The 20,717-nt window shown below is 40.2% G+C and overlaps 1 protein-coding gene and 1 pseudogene across 1 annotated transcript in view; one reads left to right on the top strand and one right to left on the bottom strand.

Annotated features, from left to right (window-relative positions):
- The window catches only part of ATP7A (ATPase copper transporting alpha), a 119,616-nt gene that overhangs the window by 85,433 nt on the left and 13,466 nt on the right, over positions 1–20,717 (bottom strand). The window lies entirely within an intron of this gene.
- Positions 12,020–12,548, top strand: LOC140515575 (ORM1-like protein 1 pseudogene; annotated as a pseudogene).

The following is a 20,717-nucleotide window of genomic DNA, read 5'->3' as shown; positions in this document are numbered from 1 at the left end:
GGTCAGAGACTGAAAACAGGAAAGGACCTTAGGAAGCATATGGACTGAGGGCCTACATTTTACAGATGAGAAAACAGAGGCACAGTGAGGGTAACAAAGCCCTCATCAATGTCCCAAGCATCTTGGCTCACTATCTTTGAAGGTCAATGCGGCAGAATTCAAGTCTAGCTCCTTTCATTTTGTGAGCCTGTCATATATTTCTTGTCAATGTAGTATGTGTGTGCATAAGTAAGTGTGTGCATATGTGTGTGTGTGAGTGCACGTGTGTGAAGGACTTTCTGTAGGTGGAAACATCCCTCAACAGCTGTCAGAAAACGGTAAATAGGAGTGAGCACTATTATTAAAAAAATGAAGGTGACTCTTTTCATTGTGGACACAGGGACCTACAGGTTTAAAATATGGCACCCAAACATGGTCCAGCTATCGATTAGGGTGCTGAACTGCTTGTTTCTCTAGTTGAGTTTTTGGTGTGTGGGATGGTTCTCTGAGTAAGGGAGGAAAGTGGAGTGTATGTAGAAATGAATTTGATGTAAAAATAAAACACATCAAAAAATGTTTTTCAGAAACATGTAAAAAAATTTTAATGCAATAAATCAATGGGGATTTTCCAAGCCCAAACCCATGGAGCCCACACTAAGCAGTCACACTCACACCTACATGCACACTAAGTGATGCTGTTCTCATGAGGTAGTATGAGCCATGGGAGCTTGTGGCAGACCTACAACAGGCCTCTTTCTACTCTTTTGCTACTTGAGGCCCCTATATCCTTCCAATTGTGTCAGAAACTCTACTTCCATTTGAGTTTCAGAATTCAGTTGGTCAAATGATTCTGGGGAAACATTTAAATTACTTCCATTATCATAGTGTAGCACAGATTCCTAAGCATCTCCTTTTCTCATAGACTCCTCTCCCTCAAATAAAGGAGCCAGCTTGACCTCTTCCCTTCTTCCTCCTCACTTTTGAGGTGATTTGCATAATTTGGTCCAGCTGCCTTGAAAATGGGGAATAGAAAGGCAAATGGAAAAAGAAGAGTGACTTTCCAAGCCCCTAAAAGGCTCAGTGGGAGGCATACTGCCTAGGTGCTGAGGGTGGGGGTGGGAGAGAGATTAATGGGATGGATTCACCATGAATCTGTCCCAGCATGGAAAACAGAGACTTGGTGGAGTGACTCCCCACCCTAAAAAAGTAATTCCCACAGTGACATGAGGAGACCCTTTGTGTGGAGGGCTGAACTGTGGGACCTGAGTGTAAAACAGCATGAGCTTGACATTACCTATCGGCATTCTGCCCCTGAAAATATAAAAGAACTATCACACTGTCAGTAGGACTCCAGTGTAATCTCTCCATGCTCCAGCTGCTTGAGAGCTGGTACTATCTCCTGGGGAAGAAAGGAAATATCAGAGAGCATTGAAAAAGAAACAGAGAGCACTGAAGAAAGCCTGAGGACAGCAGCTAACACAGACCCACAATTCCTGCTGGGAATGCAGGACAGCAGTAGAGGAATGGAATGAGAGTTGACCATCAGTGGGATAAAGGATCCATGATGCCTGCTAGAAGCTGATGGCAGTGGAGCTAAGAAACACTGACTATTGGAGAGTCTCTGGTGAAATAGAAATAAGTGCATCAGACAAAACCCCCTAGCTTTTCCTCCCTGCTGGGGCCCTGTACAGGACAGTACTGGAAAATGATGAGATCATGCAGGCCCCTGGGGGGAAAAGACTGGCCCACCAGAAGGAGCTGTGGAGAGGTGTCTCAGTTTCTTGCTCTTGCCTCTACGGGACTAAAGGGACTATGGGACTAAACCCTTTTCTTCTTACTGAGGGCTCCAACCAGGGACAGAGCTAGAAGTCATGTGGTCTGCCTATTTCCCTAGGGGGAAGGACCAATAGTGGAGGAAGGACAATAAGAGTGAATGAATCCCTTGAAAAGCTCCTGGTTCTCAGACTATTTCTTTACTAGGTAAATAAGGTTGCTCTAAGGTTTAGATGCTTTGGAGACTGAGCACTTTTAAAGGGAAACTAGTAGTTACCTTTGGAGGACAACCAAATCTGGAGGTTCCCAGGTTGAAACCAGGTGAGGGCAACAAGTCAGAGATGACAGAAGTTCCTAAAGTAGTCCCAGGGCAGAAGGGAAGAAGGCCCTTTGTGAAAGAAGGCAGCCTCTGACTCTAAGGTTACAACTGCCTTTAGAGCCAGAAAGGGCCATTAAGATCATCTAATCCATTCACTCCCTTCATTTTACACATGAAGAAACAGAAGCACAGGGGATAAGGTGATTTACCCAACGTCAAATGAGCAGTAAGCTATGCAACCAGGATTTGAACCCAGATATTCTGACTTGAGGAAGCGGGGTGGCTCAATGAATTGAGCACAGGGCCTAGAGTCAGGAAGACCTGAGTTCAAGTCTGACCTCAGATACTAGCTGTATAATCCTGGACAAGTCACTTAACCCTTGTTTGCCTTAATCCACTGGAGAAGGAAATGGTAAACCACTCCAGTATCTTTGCCAAGAAAAAATCCATGGACAGTATTGGCACCATATGGTCTACAGGGTCTGACTGAACAACCACAACATATTCGGACTAAACTTCAGTGTTCTTTTCATTAATTGTACTGCCTCACACTATTTCTTCATTAACTGATCAATTTAACTTTTTAGTCACTGACACATTTTTAGACTAATCTGAGTAAAGTCAGCCATTTTTTTTTTTTTTTACAATTTCCAATTATTATAGTTTTATAATGCAACTAATTAGAGCTACATAGAAAGCCATTAAAATGACCACAATGACAAATAAGTTAAAATGATCTCAAATTGTAATTCTGGGGAGAAAAAAAGGATCCTAAAAGATACAACCTACCAAACATTTTTTTTTCTCCTTTCTTGCAGTAAAAGAACTTATTTTTATTTCTGGCTTTAAATGAGTCTATAAAAGCCTATTTAAGATAGTCATTTTATTTCCCCAAGACACAAGAGGAAACAGATTATAAATAAGAAAACTTAGCAAGTTATTGTACACCTATATAGTTTCTGGATTAAAGAAGAGAAATACAGTAGATACTTCCCTACTAAATGTGGCCCTGGGCTAGAAAATCAGCAATGGGCTAACAAAAAGCAGGAAAGGGGGAGGATGTGTGGAAACAATGGATGGGAGGAAGGAGAGAGGAACAGAAGACTAACAGGAAATGCTATATGGGGCAGAGGAAAAGCAAGGTGAGGGACAGTGATTCTACTAGCATTAGGTATTAAAGCAGCAAGGAAAGAAATGTTGGCTTTTGACCTTAAGTTTTGAGCTTCAGAAAAAATAAAAATGGAAATTCTGAAAGGAAACGAGTTCAATCTGGAGTGTTCTCTACCCAAAGGAGAGGCAAAAAGTGACCCAAAGGACATATAAAAGCCACAAATATCCTCATCATGATTAGTAAAATCTAGGATATCCTAGCTGCTGCCACTTCTGCTACTCACAAAGTGGCCTTCGCATGATGGATTAGAGTGATGGCATGCGGCACTTCATCAGCTCGGAATTTAATGTTGAATTGATGACAAAAGTCTGTGATCCTAGAAATCAAAACCATAAGGTAGTTTGTATTGTTGTTCAATTGTGTTCAACTCTTTTCAATCTCATTTGGGATTTTCTTGGCAAAGATGGTAGAGTGGTTTCCATTTTCTTCTCCAGCTCATTTTAGAGATGAGGAAAATGAGGCAAACTGGGGTAAGTGTCTTACCGAGGGTCACACAGCTAGGAAGAGTCTGAGGTCAGATTTGAACTCAGGAAGATGAGTCTTCCTGACTCCAAGCCTGGCATTCTATCCATTGTGCCACCCAGCTGCCCCAGGTGGTAGCCCAGAGATTATTTCATCCATCACAACATTTGGCAGATAAAGAAACTGAGACAGAGATAGGTTAAGTGACTTACTCAAGTGCTTCCCACAGCAGCTCCTCCAAACCATAACTTCTCTTTTCAAGCCTCACACACAAGAGCAAAGGACCTCTCTTCATACAATCCTAAGAACACAGAGGCTACCTGCTTCTTCTTTTTTGTACATTTTTCTTTACTGAAAAAGCCCATTATGGGGTAGGAAGCAGAAAGCAGTAGGAGAAACAAAATAGCTTTTTTTCCCTTACTTCCCCACTTATTTTTGCATTTACAATGTGTCCCTGAACCTTAAAAAAACCCTTTAACAGTCTTTCTATAAATCTTGAGTTCCAAGTTCTCTCCCTCTGTCCGGCCCCTCCTGAGCCCATTAAGAAAGGAAGCATGCTGACAGCCGTTACACATGTGAAGTCATGCAAAACAAATTTCCATATTAGAGGCTATTCACTTCTGCAGAAGTATGTGAGTGGGAACTAAGAAGCCAGATGGAGGAGGGCATTCCAGGCCTGAGAACTGTGAAGGAAGGAGCTAGGAAAAGGACACTAAAGCAAAGGATTCACAAGGAAGAGGGAGCCACGGAAGCTTCTTGAAGAAGGGAATAAAGTAATATGATCAGACTTGTGCTTTAGGAATGTCAAACTGGCAGCTGTGTGAAGGATGGATTAAAGAGGGGAGAGCCTGAAAACAAGGGGGCCAACAGACCAATTAGAAGAACGTTGGCTATCTCTTAATTGCCAAATCTAGTGGGCCCTCTTCTCCTCTATCTCTACACTCTTTCCCATGGTGATCTCATCAGTTCCCCTGGATTTCATTATCATCCCTATGCTAATGATTCTGAGATGCATTTACTTATCCAAACCTAACCTCTCTACTGACCTCCTGTCTCCCATCACCAACTGCCTACAGGACATCTCAAACTGATTATTCCGCAGATATCCTCAACTCAATATGGCCAGAACTAAACTCATTATCTTCCCCAAAACTCTCCCCATATCCTAACTCCCCTTTTATTGTACAGGGCACAATCAGCCTCCCAGACACCAAGGCTCACAACCTAAGAGTCATCCTCAGCACCTCACTACCTCTCACTCCCCCTACCCAATCTGTCACCAAGGCCTGTCAATTCTACCTTTATAATATCTCTCATAAAGAGGAACTCTAACCATGTCACACACACACACACACACACACACACACACACACACACACACACACACACACACACACACACACACACACACACACACACACACACACACACACACACCCCGTACATCCATTTAATAAACTCCAGGGCCTATTACCCCCAGGATCAAGTGGAAAATCCTATTTGGTGTTCAAAGCTCTTCATAACCTGGCTTCTTCCTACCTTCCTAAGTCTTCTTACACTTTAATTCCCTACCATATACCACCAACCACTGTCACCCAGATCTCCCTGCTGTTCCATTTCCTGACTCTAGCCATTCTCACTGATTATTCCTCATGGCTGGCTTCCTTCAAGTCTCTGCTAAAATCCTATCTGCTACAAGAAGCCTTTCCCAATTTCCCTTCATTTTAGTGCCTTCTCTCTGTTAATTATCTACAATTTCTCCTGTATATAACCTTTTTGTGCACAGTTGCATAGTTGTTTGCATAGGGTGCAGAGGTGTCTCTCCCATTAGATCATAAGCCCCTTGAAATGTGCCTTTCTTTTTGTCCCCAGCACTTAGTAAAGTGCTTGGCCTCTAATGCGTGCTCAAATGAAATGTGGAATTTAGGAGGAGGAGTGGGTTTAAACAGAAAGATAAGTTCTATTTTAGTCACATTGAATTTGAGACGCCAGAGCAACGTCTGAATGGAAATGTCTAGTAGGCCCTGGGAGGTGCAGGACTAGAACTCAAAAGAGAGAAGAGTTGGACATGTAGATATGGGAATCATCTGCATATAAAGATAGTTTAATCTATGAAAGCTAAGGAGCTCTCTGAGAGTACCGAAAAGAAAAGGTCTGAGCAGAGAGAGGGTGGGGTATGAATTTTGAGTCAGCAAAAAACACTGAGGATTAATCAGTCGAACCACAGAAAAGAACCACATCAGAGGCAAGTCACAAAAACCCAAAGAGGAGAGTTTCTGTTGGAGAGGGACCAACACTGTCCAAAATTGCAAAGAGGTCAAGAAGGACAAGGTCTTAGATTTAGCAATTAGAAATCATTGGTGTCATTTCAATCAAGTGGCAGTACAGAAGCTTGATTCCAAGAGGTTAAGAAGTAGGAAGCAAGAAAGTAGAGGCATTGAGTGTAGACCACTCAATGCCTCTAAGAGTTTGGCTGTGAAAGAGATAAGGGATGTGGGATGAGAGAGAGCTTGAGGGGATGGGAGAATCAAGCAAAGGTTTTGTTGTTCTGGTTTTTTAAGGTAGTAGAAGATACTTTAAAAGAAGAAAAGGCACCTTTTCCTCTGAAACTGAAGCAAAATAGGAAACAATGTGGATTTGAAGTGTAGAATTGAGAAGATGAGTGTTCAAGATGGATGTCCTCAAAGTTTTACATAAAACATGAAGTACATTGCTGAGGCAGCTAAGTGGTGCAGTCCATAAAGCCCTGGACTTGGAGGAGTTAGAATAGATCTGTGTTAAAATGCTGCTTCAGTTACTTAGCTGTATGACCCTAGCCAAGTAACTTAACTACTCTGTACCTCAGTTTCCTCAACTGTAAAGTGGGGATAATAATAGCACCTACCTCACAGAGTTGTGAGAATCAAATGACACAATCTATGTAAAGTATTTTGCAAACCTTAAAGTGTTACGTAAATGCTATCATCATTGTCATCATTAAAGGCTGAGGGTGGAGTCAGGTAGGATCTTATTATATTCAGTCCAATTTCCTAGCCTGTCATTTCAAATATTACAGGGAGGTGTGGTATGTGCTCCAACACCAAAGCCCTCTTAGTTCAGGTTCCATGTTGGACTCACTTGTGAGTCATTGAACAAAGGAGATTTGCTTTGTTCAAATTCAACAAGGATATAGGGGCACTCAACATTTTTGGATAAAGCCTCTTTGTTTCCATAGAAACATGACTGATCAGTACATGATCAGAGTCTGGTGACTCCCATAGTTTTAGGTAACCACTAAGTCTCAGAAGCATTGATTACAGGAGAATGGGATTTTTTATGCTCCCAACCAATTAATCAATAAACATTTATTAAGTGCCTACTATGTGCCAGGCAGTATGATAAGCACTGGGGATACAAAAAGAGGCCAGAGACAGTCGCTTCCCTCAAGCTTACAATTGAATGGAGACTGCATCAGGGAAACTAGGGTCAATCAGACTGCAGGGTGTGGGGGGGAAAGGAATCAAAGAAGTCAGGGAAGTCAGGGAACTCAGGGATGAGTCAAGAGAACTTTGATCCTATCACAAGAGGCTAAGAAAGATGAGGACTGAGAATGGGCCATCGAATTTTGGAATTTGTCTAGATCTTTTTGGATGCTGACTATGTCATCCAGCATCTTAGTTTTTCTAGTTTTGTGTCATTTCCAAATTTGACAAGGATGTCATATAGGCCATTATCTAAATCAGTGATAAAAATGTTAAACAGTATAATGCCAGGGACAGATCCATAGGATACTAGAGTGGAGATCTTCCAAATTGATACTGACCCAGTCAATCAATTCTGAATCTATCAAATTACACACTCATCTAAGCCCACATTTCTCTATCTTTTCCACAAGATCAATATGAGATACAAATATTTCTTTTTTAAAAAAATTCTGAGGGGGCAGAATAAAAGCAGGGATCTGCTTGAGCTCTTCCACCAAACCCCTCCAAAAACCTGTAAAAAAGGACTAAATTCTAGAGCTGCAGAACCCACAAAATGACAGAGTAAAACAAACCTCCAGCCCAAGGCAGCCTGGAAGGTTGACAGGAAGCATCTATTGTACTGGACTGGGAACAGAGTGTAGTCCAGCATGGGCCACACTAACATAGACAGGGCTAGAGCAGGCCTCAGGGGTCTGAATCACTGGCAGCTGTGTCAGTTTTCAGACTTCTCAAACCACAAGCGCCAAAGACAGCACAAAAGGTCAATGAGAAAGCTCTGAAGAACCTGGTCTGGATAGGGTCCAGCCCCAACCTCAGGACAGAGGAGGAAGCTTCAGGGGGCCTCAACAGCAGCAGCAGCTACTTCTGGAACTCTGGGCCCACAGATAGTGAGGGATCAAGCTGCTGATACAAAACTGATCAAGGGGGATGGTACACCCACCCCCACCCAAAACAGAGTCCTACCTTGACAAAGAGTTAGAAAGTCAAGTATTTGGCTGGGAACATGAGCAAAAAGCATAAAAAAAACCTCAGACAATAGAATCTTACTTTGATGATAAAGAATATCAAAACACACAACCAGAAGAAGACAACAAAGTCAAAGCTCCTACATCAAAAGACTCCAAGAAAAATGTGAATTGATCGCAGGTCATGGAAGAGATCAAAAAGGATTTTGAAAATCAAGTAAGAAAAGTAGAGAAAAATTGGGAAGAGAAATGAGAGTGATGCAATAAAATCATGAAAAATGAGGCAACAGCTTGCTAAAGGAGACTCAAAAATACTGAAGAAAATGACACCCTAAAAAACAGATTAACTCAAATGGCAAAAGAGGTCTGAAAAGTTAATGAGGAGAATGCCTTAAAAAGTAGAATTGGCCAAATGGAAAAGGAGGTCCAAATGGAGCAAATGGAAGCTAATGATTTTATGAGAAATCAAGAACTTATAAAACAAAACCAAAAGAATGAAAAAATAGAAGACAAAGTGAAATATCTCAGTGGAAAAGCTACTGACCTGGAAAACATATCCAGGAGAGATAACTTTAAAATTATTGGACTAACTGAAAACCATGATCAAAAAAAGAGCCTAGCCAAAACGTGAAAATCGAGGGGATGCCCATCAATTGGGGAATGGCTGAACAAATGGTGGTATATGAATGTAATGGAATACTGTTGTGCTATAAGAAATGATGAACAGGTAAGACTTCAGAAAAACCTGGAAAGACCTATATGAACTGATGCTGAGTGAAGAACACTGAGCCAGGAGAATATTATATTCAGTAACAGCCACAGTGTGCGAGGACTATTTTTGATAGACTTAGCCCTTCACAGCAATGCAAAGACCTAAAACATTTTCAAAGGACTCAAGATGTAAAATGCCATCCATATGCAGGGAAAGAACTATAGAGTCAGAGTGCAGAATGAAGAAGACTATTGTCTTCTTTGTCATGTTTTTCGCATGATTTCTCCCATTTGTTTTAATTCTTCTATGCAACATAGCTAATGTGAAAATGTGTTTAATAGGAATGCATGTCATCTTGATTAGGGAGGGGCGAGGGAGGGAGAGAAAATTTGGAACTTATGGAAGTGATTGTTGAAAACTGAAAACTAATAACTTTGGGAAAAAAACTTTAAAAAATTTGTCATCTAAAAAAAGAGCTAGATATCATCTTTCAAGAAATTATCAAGGAAAACTGCCCTGATATTCTAGAACCAGAGGGTAAAATAGAAATTAAAAGAATCCACTGATCACCTCTTGAAAGATATCACAAAAGGAAAACTCCTAGGAATATTGTAGCCAAATTCCAGAGTTTCCAGGTCAAGGAGAAAATATTGCAAGCAGCCAGAAAGAAACAATTTGAGTATTGTGTAAATACAATCAGGATAACACAAAATCTAGCAGCTTCTACATTAAGGGATCAAAGGGCTTGGAATACAATATTTCGGAGATCAGAGGAGCTAGGATTAAAACCAAGAATCACCTACCTAGCAAAACTGACTATAATACTTAAAGGGAAAAAACGGAATTTCAATAAAATAGAGGACTTTCAAGCATTCTTATTGAAAAGACCAGAGCTGAATAAAAAAATCTGGCTTTCAAATAAAAGAAGCATGATAGGATAAACAGGAAAGAGAAATCATAAGAGACTTATTAAAGTTGAACTGTTTACATTCCTACATGGAAAGATGATATTTGTAACTCATGAAACCTTGCTTAGTGTTAGGGTAGTTGGAAGAGATAGATAGATAGATAGATAGATAGATAGATAGATAGATAGATAGACAGACAGACAGACAGACAGACAGACAGACAGACAGACAGACAGATAGATAGATAGATAGATGGACGGATGAATGGATGGCACAGGATGAGCTGAATATGAAGGCATGATATATAAAAAATAAAATGAAGGGGTAAGAGAGGAATATATTGGGAGGAGAAAGGGAGAGATAGAATGGCGTAAATTATCTCACATAAAAGAGGCAGAAAAAGGTTTCACAATGGAGGGGAAGGGGGGGAGGTGAGAGGAAATGAGTGAACCTTACTCTCACTGGATTTAGCATAAGGAGGGAATAACATACACACTCAATTGGGTATCTTACCCTACAAGAAAGTAAGGGGGAAAGGGATAAGGGGGGGAGGGGGAATAATAGAAGGGAGGGTAGATTGGGGGAGGGGATAGTCAGAAGCAAACACTTTTGAAAAGGGACAGGGTCAAAGTTGAAAATAGAATAAGTGGGGGGCAGGACAGTTAGTCTTTCACAACATGATTATTATAGAAGTGTTTTGCATAACTACATATGAATAACCTATATTGAATTGTTTGCCTTCTCAAAGAGAGTGAGTGGGGAGGGAAGAAGGAAGAGAATTTGGAACTCAAAGTTTTAAAAACAAATATTAAAAATTATTTTTACATGCAACTGGGAAATAAGATATATAGGCAATGGGGTATAGAAATCTATATTGCCTTACAAGAAAGTCAGAGAGAACAGGATGGGGGGGGGGGATGATAAAAGGGAGGATAGATTGGGGGAAGGGGTAATAAGGATGTATGCCATATAGGGGTAAGGGAGGAGTGGAAAGATGGGGAAAAAATTTGGAACTCAAAATCTTGTGGAAACGAATGTTAGAAACTACAAAATAAGTTCATCAATTTTAAAAATTCTATACTTTAGTACCAAACACAATGAGCATTTCCATATATAAGATAGAAAAAAAAGAGGATTGTACATGAGACTGCAGGTCTTGTATGTGCAGCTTGCTATTCATTTTCAAGAAATAATCAATTTAGAGGGGTGGAGTCAAGATGGCAGAGTAGAAAGACAGACCTACCCTAGCTCTCCCCCAAAAGCTCATAAAAAATGACTCTAAACAAATTCTAGAGCAGCAGAAGCCACAAAACAACAGAGTGAAAGAGATTCCTAGCCCAAGACAGCCTGGAAGACCGACAAAAAGGGTCTATCACACTGGGCTCAGAGCGGAGCACAGCCTGCATGGGCAGGACCGGAGCAGACTTCAGGGCACGGAATCCGAGCCAGCAGCTGCAGTTCCTAGATTCCTCAACTCACAAATGCCAAAGACAGCTTCAAAAGTCAGTAAGAAAGGTCTTTCACCTGAGTGAGAAGGAAACATGGTCTGGCTCCAGGTCCAGAGCAGCAGCGTCCATTTTAGGAGCCCTCAGCCTAAAGCCCCTGGGGAAATCAAGCGGCTGACTGGGATCTCAGGCCTGAATGGCAGTCCAGGGGTGAGAAGGAACACTGGCCTGGTGGAGCTGATGGAGGCTCTAGAGAGGGAATTCTACTTGCAGATCCTAGGCAGAAAAGCTTGTGGTTGCTCCCAGACCAGAGCGCAGGCCAGGAGAAGAGTAAACTCCTCTCCCTTGATTGTGACATCTTGGAGGAACTGAGAACTTACAGGTCCCTACAGTATACCCTCCACTTGACAAAGGACTCAAATATCAAGTAACAGGCTGGGAAAATGTCAAAAAAAGGGATAAAAAATAAGACCATAGAAGGTGAACTGGTATTTTCTTCCATCCTTTTGGATGAGGAAGAACAATGCTTACCATCAGAGGCTTCCAAAATAAATATGTAATGGTCTCAGGCCATGGAAGAGCTCAAAAAGAATTTTGAAAATCAAGTAAGAGGTGGAGGAAAAATTGGGAAAAGAAATGAGAGCGATGCAAGAAAATCATGAAAAGTGAATCAACAGCTTGCTAAAGGAGACCCAAAAACAATGCTGAAGAAAATAACACCTTTAAAAGAAATAATCGGAAGAGCAGGGCTTGGGCTCCAGGGAGCCAGCCACAGACAGGCCAGGGCTGGAGTGCTTCATTGGGTCCCAAATGGTGGGTGCCACTCACTGCCACCTTCCCCCGCTTGGTTCCCGTTTTGAGAGCAAAAATGAATGTTGGAGTTGCTCACAGTGAGGTAAATCCAAATACCAGGGTAATGAACAGTTGTGGTATGTGGCTGACATATGCATTGGGAGTTGGTTTGCTTCATACTGTCTTACTCAGCATTCCCTTCTTCAGTGTTCCTGTTGCTTGGACCTTAACAAATATCATACATAATCTGGGAATGTATGTATTTTTACATGCTGTAAAAGGAACACCTTTTGAAACTCCTGAACAGGGTAAAGCTAGGCTGCTAACTCACTGGGAACAGCTGGACTATGGAGTGCTATTTACTTCCTCATGGAAGCTCTTCACAATTTCTCCAATAATTCTATATTTTCTGGCAAGTTTCTACACTAAGTATGATCCTACACATTTCATCTTAAACACAGCTTCTCTCCTGAGTGTGCTAATTCCCAAAATGCCACAACTGCACGGTGTGCTGATCTTTGGTATTAATAAGTACTAAACTGAAAATGTGAAACAACCATTCTGAACAAAACTTTGTGGCTACTGCTTTTTCTGTGAGAAAGGAATAGGTAGCATGCTAAGCCATTTACACTGTAATGTGGAATGGGAAGTTTTTACATTCGAGGTCTAATACTTATTTGTATGCTATTTGGAAAAGCAGATTTTTACGAAATGCCTCTTAAGTATTTAACATGTCTGCTAAGTTTCTGCAGAAGCTTTCCAGGAGAGCAGGGCAGACCCTGTTCACAAATGACTGACAGTACAGTGAGAGCAAAAAAGCTCTGCACATTGACACAGGAGTCTTGAGAATAGGAGTAGCTTAGTTTAATGAAAGGGCACTATGAAGAAAGAGTTACCCAGTTGGTCATAGTCAAGTTGAAGTACATTTACATATGGAACAGAATCATCCTTTACAAAGGTCAGATGTCCTATTCCTGAGACAGCCAGCTCTTCTTTGCTTTACAAACGCACTCTATTTTTGCTAGTTTATTGTCTTATGCCTAAACCTGGTCAGTTCTGGATGTATCAGGAGACAGATGTGTCCTAGTGATGTATTTTCAAGCCTCATTAATAGGTGTCAATGTGGTTTTCTAGTGAGTCTTCAGACAATTTTGAGCAAAGTTCTGCTGGGGTTTTTTTTTTTGTTTTTTAAAGGGCTGCTAATCATTTTTGGAAAAACTAATTTGATTCCAGGCAGTCTGAAGTGTAATATATAATTCTCTGATTATCTAGTTGAACCACTTAATGGTTAAAATCTCTTATCTAGAGGAGAGTTAAATACCAGATAGAAAGCTATAAATATAAGGAAATGCGTTATCTAGTAAAAAGTTAACTTTCTTCAGCCATGGTACAAAGTAAGCTACTAAACACTGGGTCTCTTTTTTTGTAGCTTTGCAGTAAAGGAGTATATTTTCCCTTATAGTTTGTTTTCCCCATCTCCACTTTACCTATTAACTGTACTTTCATGATGGGTATCAAATTAGGTGTTGAAAGAAGTGAACTTAAAGTTATCATTTTAAGCCTGTTATTAGACAGTTCTTTGAATTAGAAGGGTTTGTAGTTTCTGGCCCTAATTAATACACATAATTCTTTGAGGTTTTCTTAAAACTTTTAGTTAATGATAATTAGCTATTGCAAACATCAGAAAATAAATTATTGAAAAATTAAACATTCCAAAATTTAACGATTTATAGGAAATGAACTAAAATATGGATATGGATGGTATTTTGCATCATGAGCCCTTTGGAAATGTTTTAGGTCCTTACATTGCTGTGAAGGGCTAAGTCTATCAAAAACAGTCCTTGTACATTGTGGCAGTTACTGTACATAATGTTCTCCTGGTTCTGCTCACTTCACTCAGCATCAGTTCATAAAATCTTTCCAGGTTTTTCCGAAGCCCGCCTGCTTGTCATTCCTTATAGCACAAAGTATTCCATTACAGTCATATACTACCACTTGTTCAGCCACTCCACAGCTGACAGGCAAAGGCACAAAAAAGAGCTGCTATATTTTTGTACATGTAAGTCCTTTTCTCATTTTTATGATCTCTTTGGGATAGACCTAGAAACTGAGCACATTTTTAAAAAAATGCTTCAATGACCCTATCTTTTTTTTTTACCTTTTCATCATCCTCCCTCCTTCCCATCCCCTCTGCCCCAAAAGGATCAGAATTTAAGACTACTTCAAAGGACCAAGCTGCATTAATTGATGTAGTATGTTTTCTTTTATCCATAAGGCAAAGAAAATAGATAGCAGGATAAAAATTTTTATTTCAAAGTAAAATTATAATATTTTATGTATTTTTGTTTTTAAAAAACAAAAACTAAACCCATGTAATAAATATGCATAGTCAGCAAAAGTAAATGCCCACGTTGGTCTCATCCAAAAATGCATGTCGCATTTGGAACCTTGAGTCCATCTCCTCCAAGAATCATATTACCATACACTTTGCTTGAGTTTAGATTTTTTTAAAATCGATATCATTCTCCTTCTATATCCTGTCTAACAATAATATTCTCTAGGATTTTTCCCAGGAATGAAAGTTCAGCTCACCAACCAGTACTTCACAGGTACCATCTGTTCTCATTGCTGAAAACTGGGGTATCTCTCCTTCGCCAGTTCTGCGTTTACTGTTCTCAAAGTTCTTTCATCTACCACTGACAGTAACTCAGCAATCACATGGAACAGTCCTGTTAATACCAAGGATATAGTTCATTCGAGCCTAGTGACTTGAATTCATCCTGGGCAACTAAATGCTTTCTTGCTATCCTCTTTCATATCTTAGCTATCAACTTCCTATCGGCCATTTTTGTTTTCTTTTTTCCTGTCCAAAGGTTATTCACTCTTCTTAGCAAGGAAAGCAGAAACAAAATTAGAATTGAGCAACTCTATCTTCTCTCTGCAGTTACTCCCCCTCAAGAAGTGGGTCTATCCTTTCCTTGCTCTTCTCTCTCCCTCCATTCAAAGTAATATAAAGCAAAACTAATTTTTAAAGATCTCCTTTTGTTGCCTTTAGCTTTGTGGCATATTGTAGTGCAGAAGTGTCAAACTTCCAGGGCCCAGACCAGGTTAAAATGTAACTGGGAAATGTTGAATAAAATAAGTAAAAATACAGTACAACATAATGTTCATTTGTGGTTTTCTAAGGCAACAAGCAACTGGCAGGGATCCATTTTTATCTGTGTTGGAAACCACTGGTGTAGTGGGGCTAGAGAACTGGCATCTAAGGCCCACTTCCAACATAGCCTGGCTGTGTGACCCTGGGCAAGTCACTTAACCTCTTAGGGCTCTGCAAAATTATCTGAAGACTAGAAATTACAGAGAATGTGCTGACTTGCGTTGGTAGAGGGAGTTTCCTCACCTCCAAGTTCCCTATACCAACAAAATCTTTCGATCCCCAGCTTTACTCATAAGCCCCAGCTAATTTGGAGTCTCAGCACTCCTATGCTTTTTATCTGTCCTTTTTACTTCTCTTCATTTGGCACATATCCTTTTAAAAGTAGATCATTCTGACTTTTTTAAACTTTCTTTTTATTAGAAACTTAACAAACATGAAAACTTCAACATAAAAAGAACAAAAAAAAGATTATTTTTGAAACCAAAAGTGTCTTTTATAGAGTTAAAAGCATATAGTACATTGAACATAGCAGCAACCAAACTGCCCTGCTTGTCCATGCCCCTTCTCAACTTCCTTCTGCTCTCTTCTATGTAATTTTGTCCTCTTAATGGAGGTGACTTTTGTTCTTGTACCTCCACTTACTACCCATTAATTTCCCCATCCTAAAGAGAAGCTCTGCCTTGTAACAAAATAAGTACAGTCAATAAAATAAATCAGTACATTGGCCATGTCTCAATAGGTAGTTTCACTTGTACTTCAAGTCTACCACCTCTGTTCCAAGAGCCGAGATGCATGCTTTCAAAGTCCTAACTGGTCACTGCATTTATCAGAATTCTAAAGTCTTTCAAAGTTGTTTTCCTTGCTATGCCCAAAGGGCTACAAAGATGTGCATACCCTTTGACCCAGCAATATCACTTCTAGGACTGTATCCCCAAGAGATCATAAAAATGGGAAAGGGTACCACGTGTACAAAAACATTCATAGCAGCACTCTTTGTGGTGGTCAAAAACTGGAAATCAAGGGGATAACCATCAATTGTGGAATGGCTGAATAAATTATGGTACATGAATGTAATGAAATACTATTGTGCTATAAGAAATGATGAACAGGAAGACTTCAGAGAGACCTGGCAAGACTTATATGACCTGATGCTGAGCGAAAGGAACAGAACCAGGAGAACTTTGTGCACAGCAATGACCACAGTGTGCAAGAGTTTTTCCTGGTAAACTTGGAACTTCATTGCAATGCAAGGACTTAAAAGAACTATGGAATTCAATCGCAGAATGTAGCAGATCATTTGTATTTGTGTGTGTGTATGTGTGTGTGTGTGTGTACTGCGTTTTGGTTTGTTAGATGATTTCTCCCACTCATTTTAATTCCTCAACACAGCATGACTATAGTGAAAATGTATTTAATAGGAATGTATGTGTAGAACCTATACAAAATTGTACATCATCTTGGGGAGGGAGGGGAAAATAATAATCTAAGTTACATGGTAGTTATTATTGAACACTGAAAATAAATAAAATTAATTTTTAAAAAAGTTGCTTTCCTTTACATAATTTAGGTCACTGTGTTAATAACTGTTCTCCTGGTTCTGCTCACTTCACTCTGCATCAATTCAGATCAATCTTCTCAGGTTTCTCCAAATCCATTATACTTGTCATTTCTTACAATGCAATAATGTTCTACATTCAGATACCACAAATTTGGGCAGTTAGTGGCTCAGTGGATAGAGCTCCAATGCTGGGACTTGAGTCAGGAAGACTCATCTTCCTGAGTTCAAATCTGGCTTCATACAATTATTAGCTGCTGTGTGACCCTGGGCAAGTCACTTAACCCTGTTTGCCTCAGTTTCCTCATCTGTCAAATGAGCTGAAGAAGAAAATGGAAAATCACTCCAGTACCTCTGCCAAGAAAATCCCAAATGGGGTTTCAAAGAGTTGGACACTACTGAAAAACAACTGAACAACACACCACAAATGTATTTAGTCATTCCTCAGTTGATTGGTAGTCCCTTTGTTTTTAGTTCTTTGCTATAACAAAAAATGCTGCTACAAATATTTTTGTACACATGAATCCTTTCCCTCTCCTTTTACTTTTTCAAATTATGTGCCCAACAGTGATATACATGTCTTTAAAAAAACAAAACAAAAAACAACCCTGAGTTGGTAGGTGAGTTCTTTGTGCATCTGTTTCTAAATACAATGCCTGTTTTTTTCCTCACTGAAATGGTTTGCCTTTGTGACTTCAGAATTTCATTTCAGAATGTTTCTCATCTCTTCCGAATTCCATTACAGAACTTTTATTCATAGGATCCTATCATCATCAACGTTCTATTCTGCAACTATGGGTGTTCTCCAAGGTTCTGGTGTACATTTGCTTCTGATTGACCCATGTAGGTTTAATCAGCTCTATGCCAGTTCTGAGAACTGTCTATTCAATCCTAGTGTGTCTTCCGATCGCCAGTTCCTCATCACCAACTGTATAGTGGAGATCTCCACATCTGGGCATCCTGAATGTATTTCAAACAGAATTCACTAATCTCCACCCCCTCCAAACCTATCCCTCCACATTTTCCTATTTCTGTTGAGGATTCTACCATATTTCCAGACAAGAAGGTTTGCAACATCTGCATGATCCTCGGTTCTTTCCTCCCCCCACATCCATTCAGTTGCTAAGTCTTGTCAATCTATGTAACATCCCTCATGTCCATTCCCTTCTCTCCACTCATATAACCATCACCTCATTCAGACTTTCATCATCTTTCTCCTGGACCACTGCTAGAGCCTCCTAACTGGACTTCTGTCTTTCAGTCTCTCCTCATTCCAATCTATCCTGGTCACAACTGCCAAAATAATCTACCTAAAAAAAGCATGAGTCTGATGTCACTGCCCTGCTCAAGAAACTTCAATCGCTCACCATTACCTCTAGGATGAAGAGCTCCTCAAACTCCTCAACTTGCCACTAAAAACCTTTCATAATCTGACTCCACATGACCTTTCCAGGCTTGCTGTATATTACTTCCCTACATGCAGTCTACATTCTAGCCCACTTACTGTTCCCAGGTAATAAGAACAAGCCTTTATTAAGCATTTACTATGTGCCAGGCACTACACTAAGAGCTGGAGGATGCTAAGAAAGCCAGAAACAGTCCCTGTCCGTGAGGAGTTCACATTTGAATGAGGGAGACAAAGAGCAAACAACTATGTACTAAATAAACAACTAAGCTCCATGTAGGGTCCGTCAAATGCAAGGTAATCTTAGAGGCAAGGCTCTAGTAATCAAAACCCCAGCTTGAATGGCTGTGCCTTTGTACAGGGTGGCTACCATGCCCCAAATGGGCTCCTTCATCACCTCTGCTTCTAAGAACCAGTCCCTGCTTCCCTCAAGCCTTGGAACAGGTGCCATCCCCTGGAGGAAGTCCTTCTTGATCCACTCAGATATTAAACCTTGCTTTCACCCTTGAAGTATTTCTTTATGTATTAGATCTTGCCCCAGCCCCCAGCAAAATATAAGCTCCTTGAGGGCAAGAACTAGTCTGGTTTTCAAAATTCCCTGCACACAGCAGATCTTCACTAAATGCTTTATGACCTCATTTGTCAAACCAGGTCCTTAGATTCCACATCCAGGGCTTTTGCCCCGATACCCCATTTGCTCATGTAAGTTGAAATATTATAGATAATACGTTTACTTCCTTCCTCTTTCTCTATATGTCCCCCCACCTGTATGAAGTCAGTGCTAAAAGAAATCCTGATTGCTCTCTGTAAATGAATGTGCACCTTAAGACTCAGAAGTGTAGCTTTCTCCTTCAAAACTAACAATGTCACCCAAGGTAAAGAAAAAGCACATATGATTTACTCTAAACTTGATTAAGATGAGCACATCAGGAAGGCCACATTTTACTCTGTTAAGCTAGGATTACTATGTCAGAGGACAACATGTTTTTGGTCTAAGGAAGTCTGCTTTTCAGTGCCAAGGTCAAACAAAAAAACTGACTACAAGTCTGTCTAGGGCAAGATGGTGACTTGCATCCTATATTCCTTTGGTAAGAGAAATATTCCCTTCATCTCACGCTGCCAAAGTAGTCTGGCAGGTAACACCTTCCTGACCACTTACCACCTCAAAAGCCTGGAAGAGCCTGATCTCATCCCTACTCCCCTAAGGTTCCTTGAGATCTGGATCCTGATCCTCTTCCCAGAGTAAGAATGTTGGAAATTCTTTTTGTCCAAAGAACTAAAATAATATGAAAAAGAATACTGTGATTTAGCCTCACATTTGTTACTCAGTTGTGAGGTTAGGTGGAGTCAAAATATATTTGGTTATAGAATAATTCAACAGTAGTCAAGAAACATTTATTGAGAAGACTATTATGTTCAAGGCACTGTGCTAGCTGCTGAGGAGGATACAAAGGTGACTATAAAACAGTGCCCCTGCCCTCAGACATTTACAATCAAATAGAGGGGATTACATGGTCACAAATAAATAAGATACAAATTATAATATGAGATGGAAAGAAAACGTTTTAAGAGTCCAAAGAAGGGAGGACAACAAGCACTGACAACTTTGCAGAGAGGGAAGAAGCAGACTAGAGAAGGGTTTTACAAAGGAGATAGAAATTTGAGGGATAGTTTTTAACCAGAGGTAGAAATTCGCTCTGTTGAGATTGGGGAGGGGGAACAAAGAATCGCAAGAGTAGAACATGGACTGAGGTGGTGGAGAAGACCTTGGAAATCATTAGTTCAAGTATCTTTTAATAAATGAGGAAATTGAGTTCCAGAGAAATTAAATCTAGCCTGCTCATAAAGAAAGTCTCTTTCAACAAAGACATGCCCCAGTGCGCTGTCTCTTGAAGGTGAATTTGGCAAAATTGTAATCTGGTCTCTACTTAGCTTTGTGCTTTTAGCATAGGGACGAATGCCCTGTAGAGCAGAGACTCGGGTAAGTCACGGGGAGGGGAAAAGTATGGAATAATAATGTAGATCAGTTAGCCCAGAAGGGCCTTAATAGTTAGGGTAAGCAGTTTGGACTTCAGTCAGGAAATCAAGTAGAACGAAGTTCCCTGTACTTGGCCATCCCAGTTCAAGGAAATTCAACTAAGTGCCTTCTATATGTCAGGTCTAGGCTAGGTGCTGGAGATACAAAAACAAAAAATGAGCTTACCTTCTACTGGGGGAAGGAGAAGGGCAGAGGTAACAGGTACCCTGCGAAGCAAACATTAAAAATACACAAAAATAATAGAAAGCAATTTCAGAACTAGAAGGTATCACTAACCATCAGGGAAGAAAGATCTTTAGTAGGAGGAGATTTGAGGCTGGGGTAAGGAGAACTAAAAAACAATGAGGAAAAATGAAGTCTATTTTGAATTTTACCTGGTGGCTGAAGAAATCCAATTCAAATCTATGACTTTTTATCTCAAACATATAAACCCTGTGGTTCGGTGGATTTAGTTTGGTATCTATGCATACTCTCGACAAAAGTTCAAATACCATTTGAATTTACAGCCTTACAATTATCCATGGAGATAAACCTGGTCTTGAGCAGTTTTTTCCAAAGAAGTCCTGGAACAA

This window comes from Notamacropus eugenii, chromosome X (assembly GCF_028372415.1).
Source record: "Notamacropus eugenii isolate mMacEug1 chromosome X, mMacEug1.pri_v2, whole genome shotgun sequence".
NCBI classification, from domain to species: domain Eukaryota; kingdom Metazoa; phylum Chordata; class Mammalia; order Diprotodontia; family Macropodidae; genus Notamacropus; species Notamacropus eugenii.
This window is presented reverse-complemented; position numbering and strand designations above follow the sequence as displayed.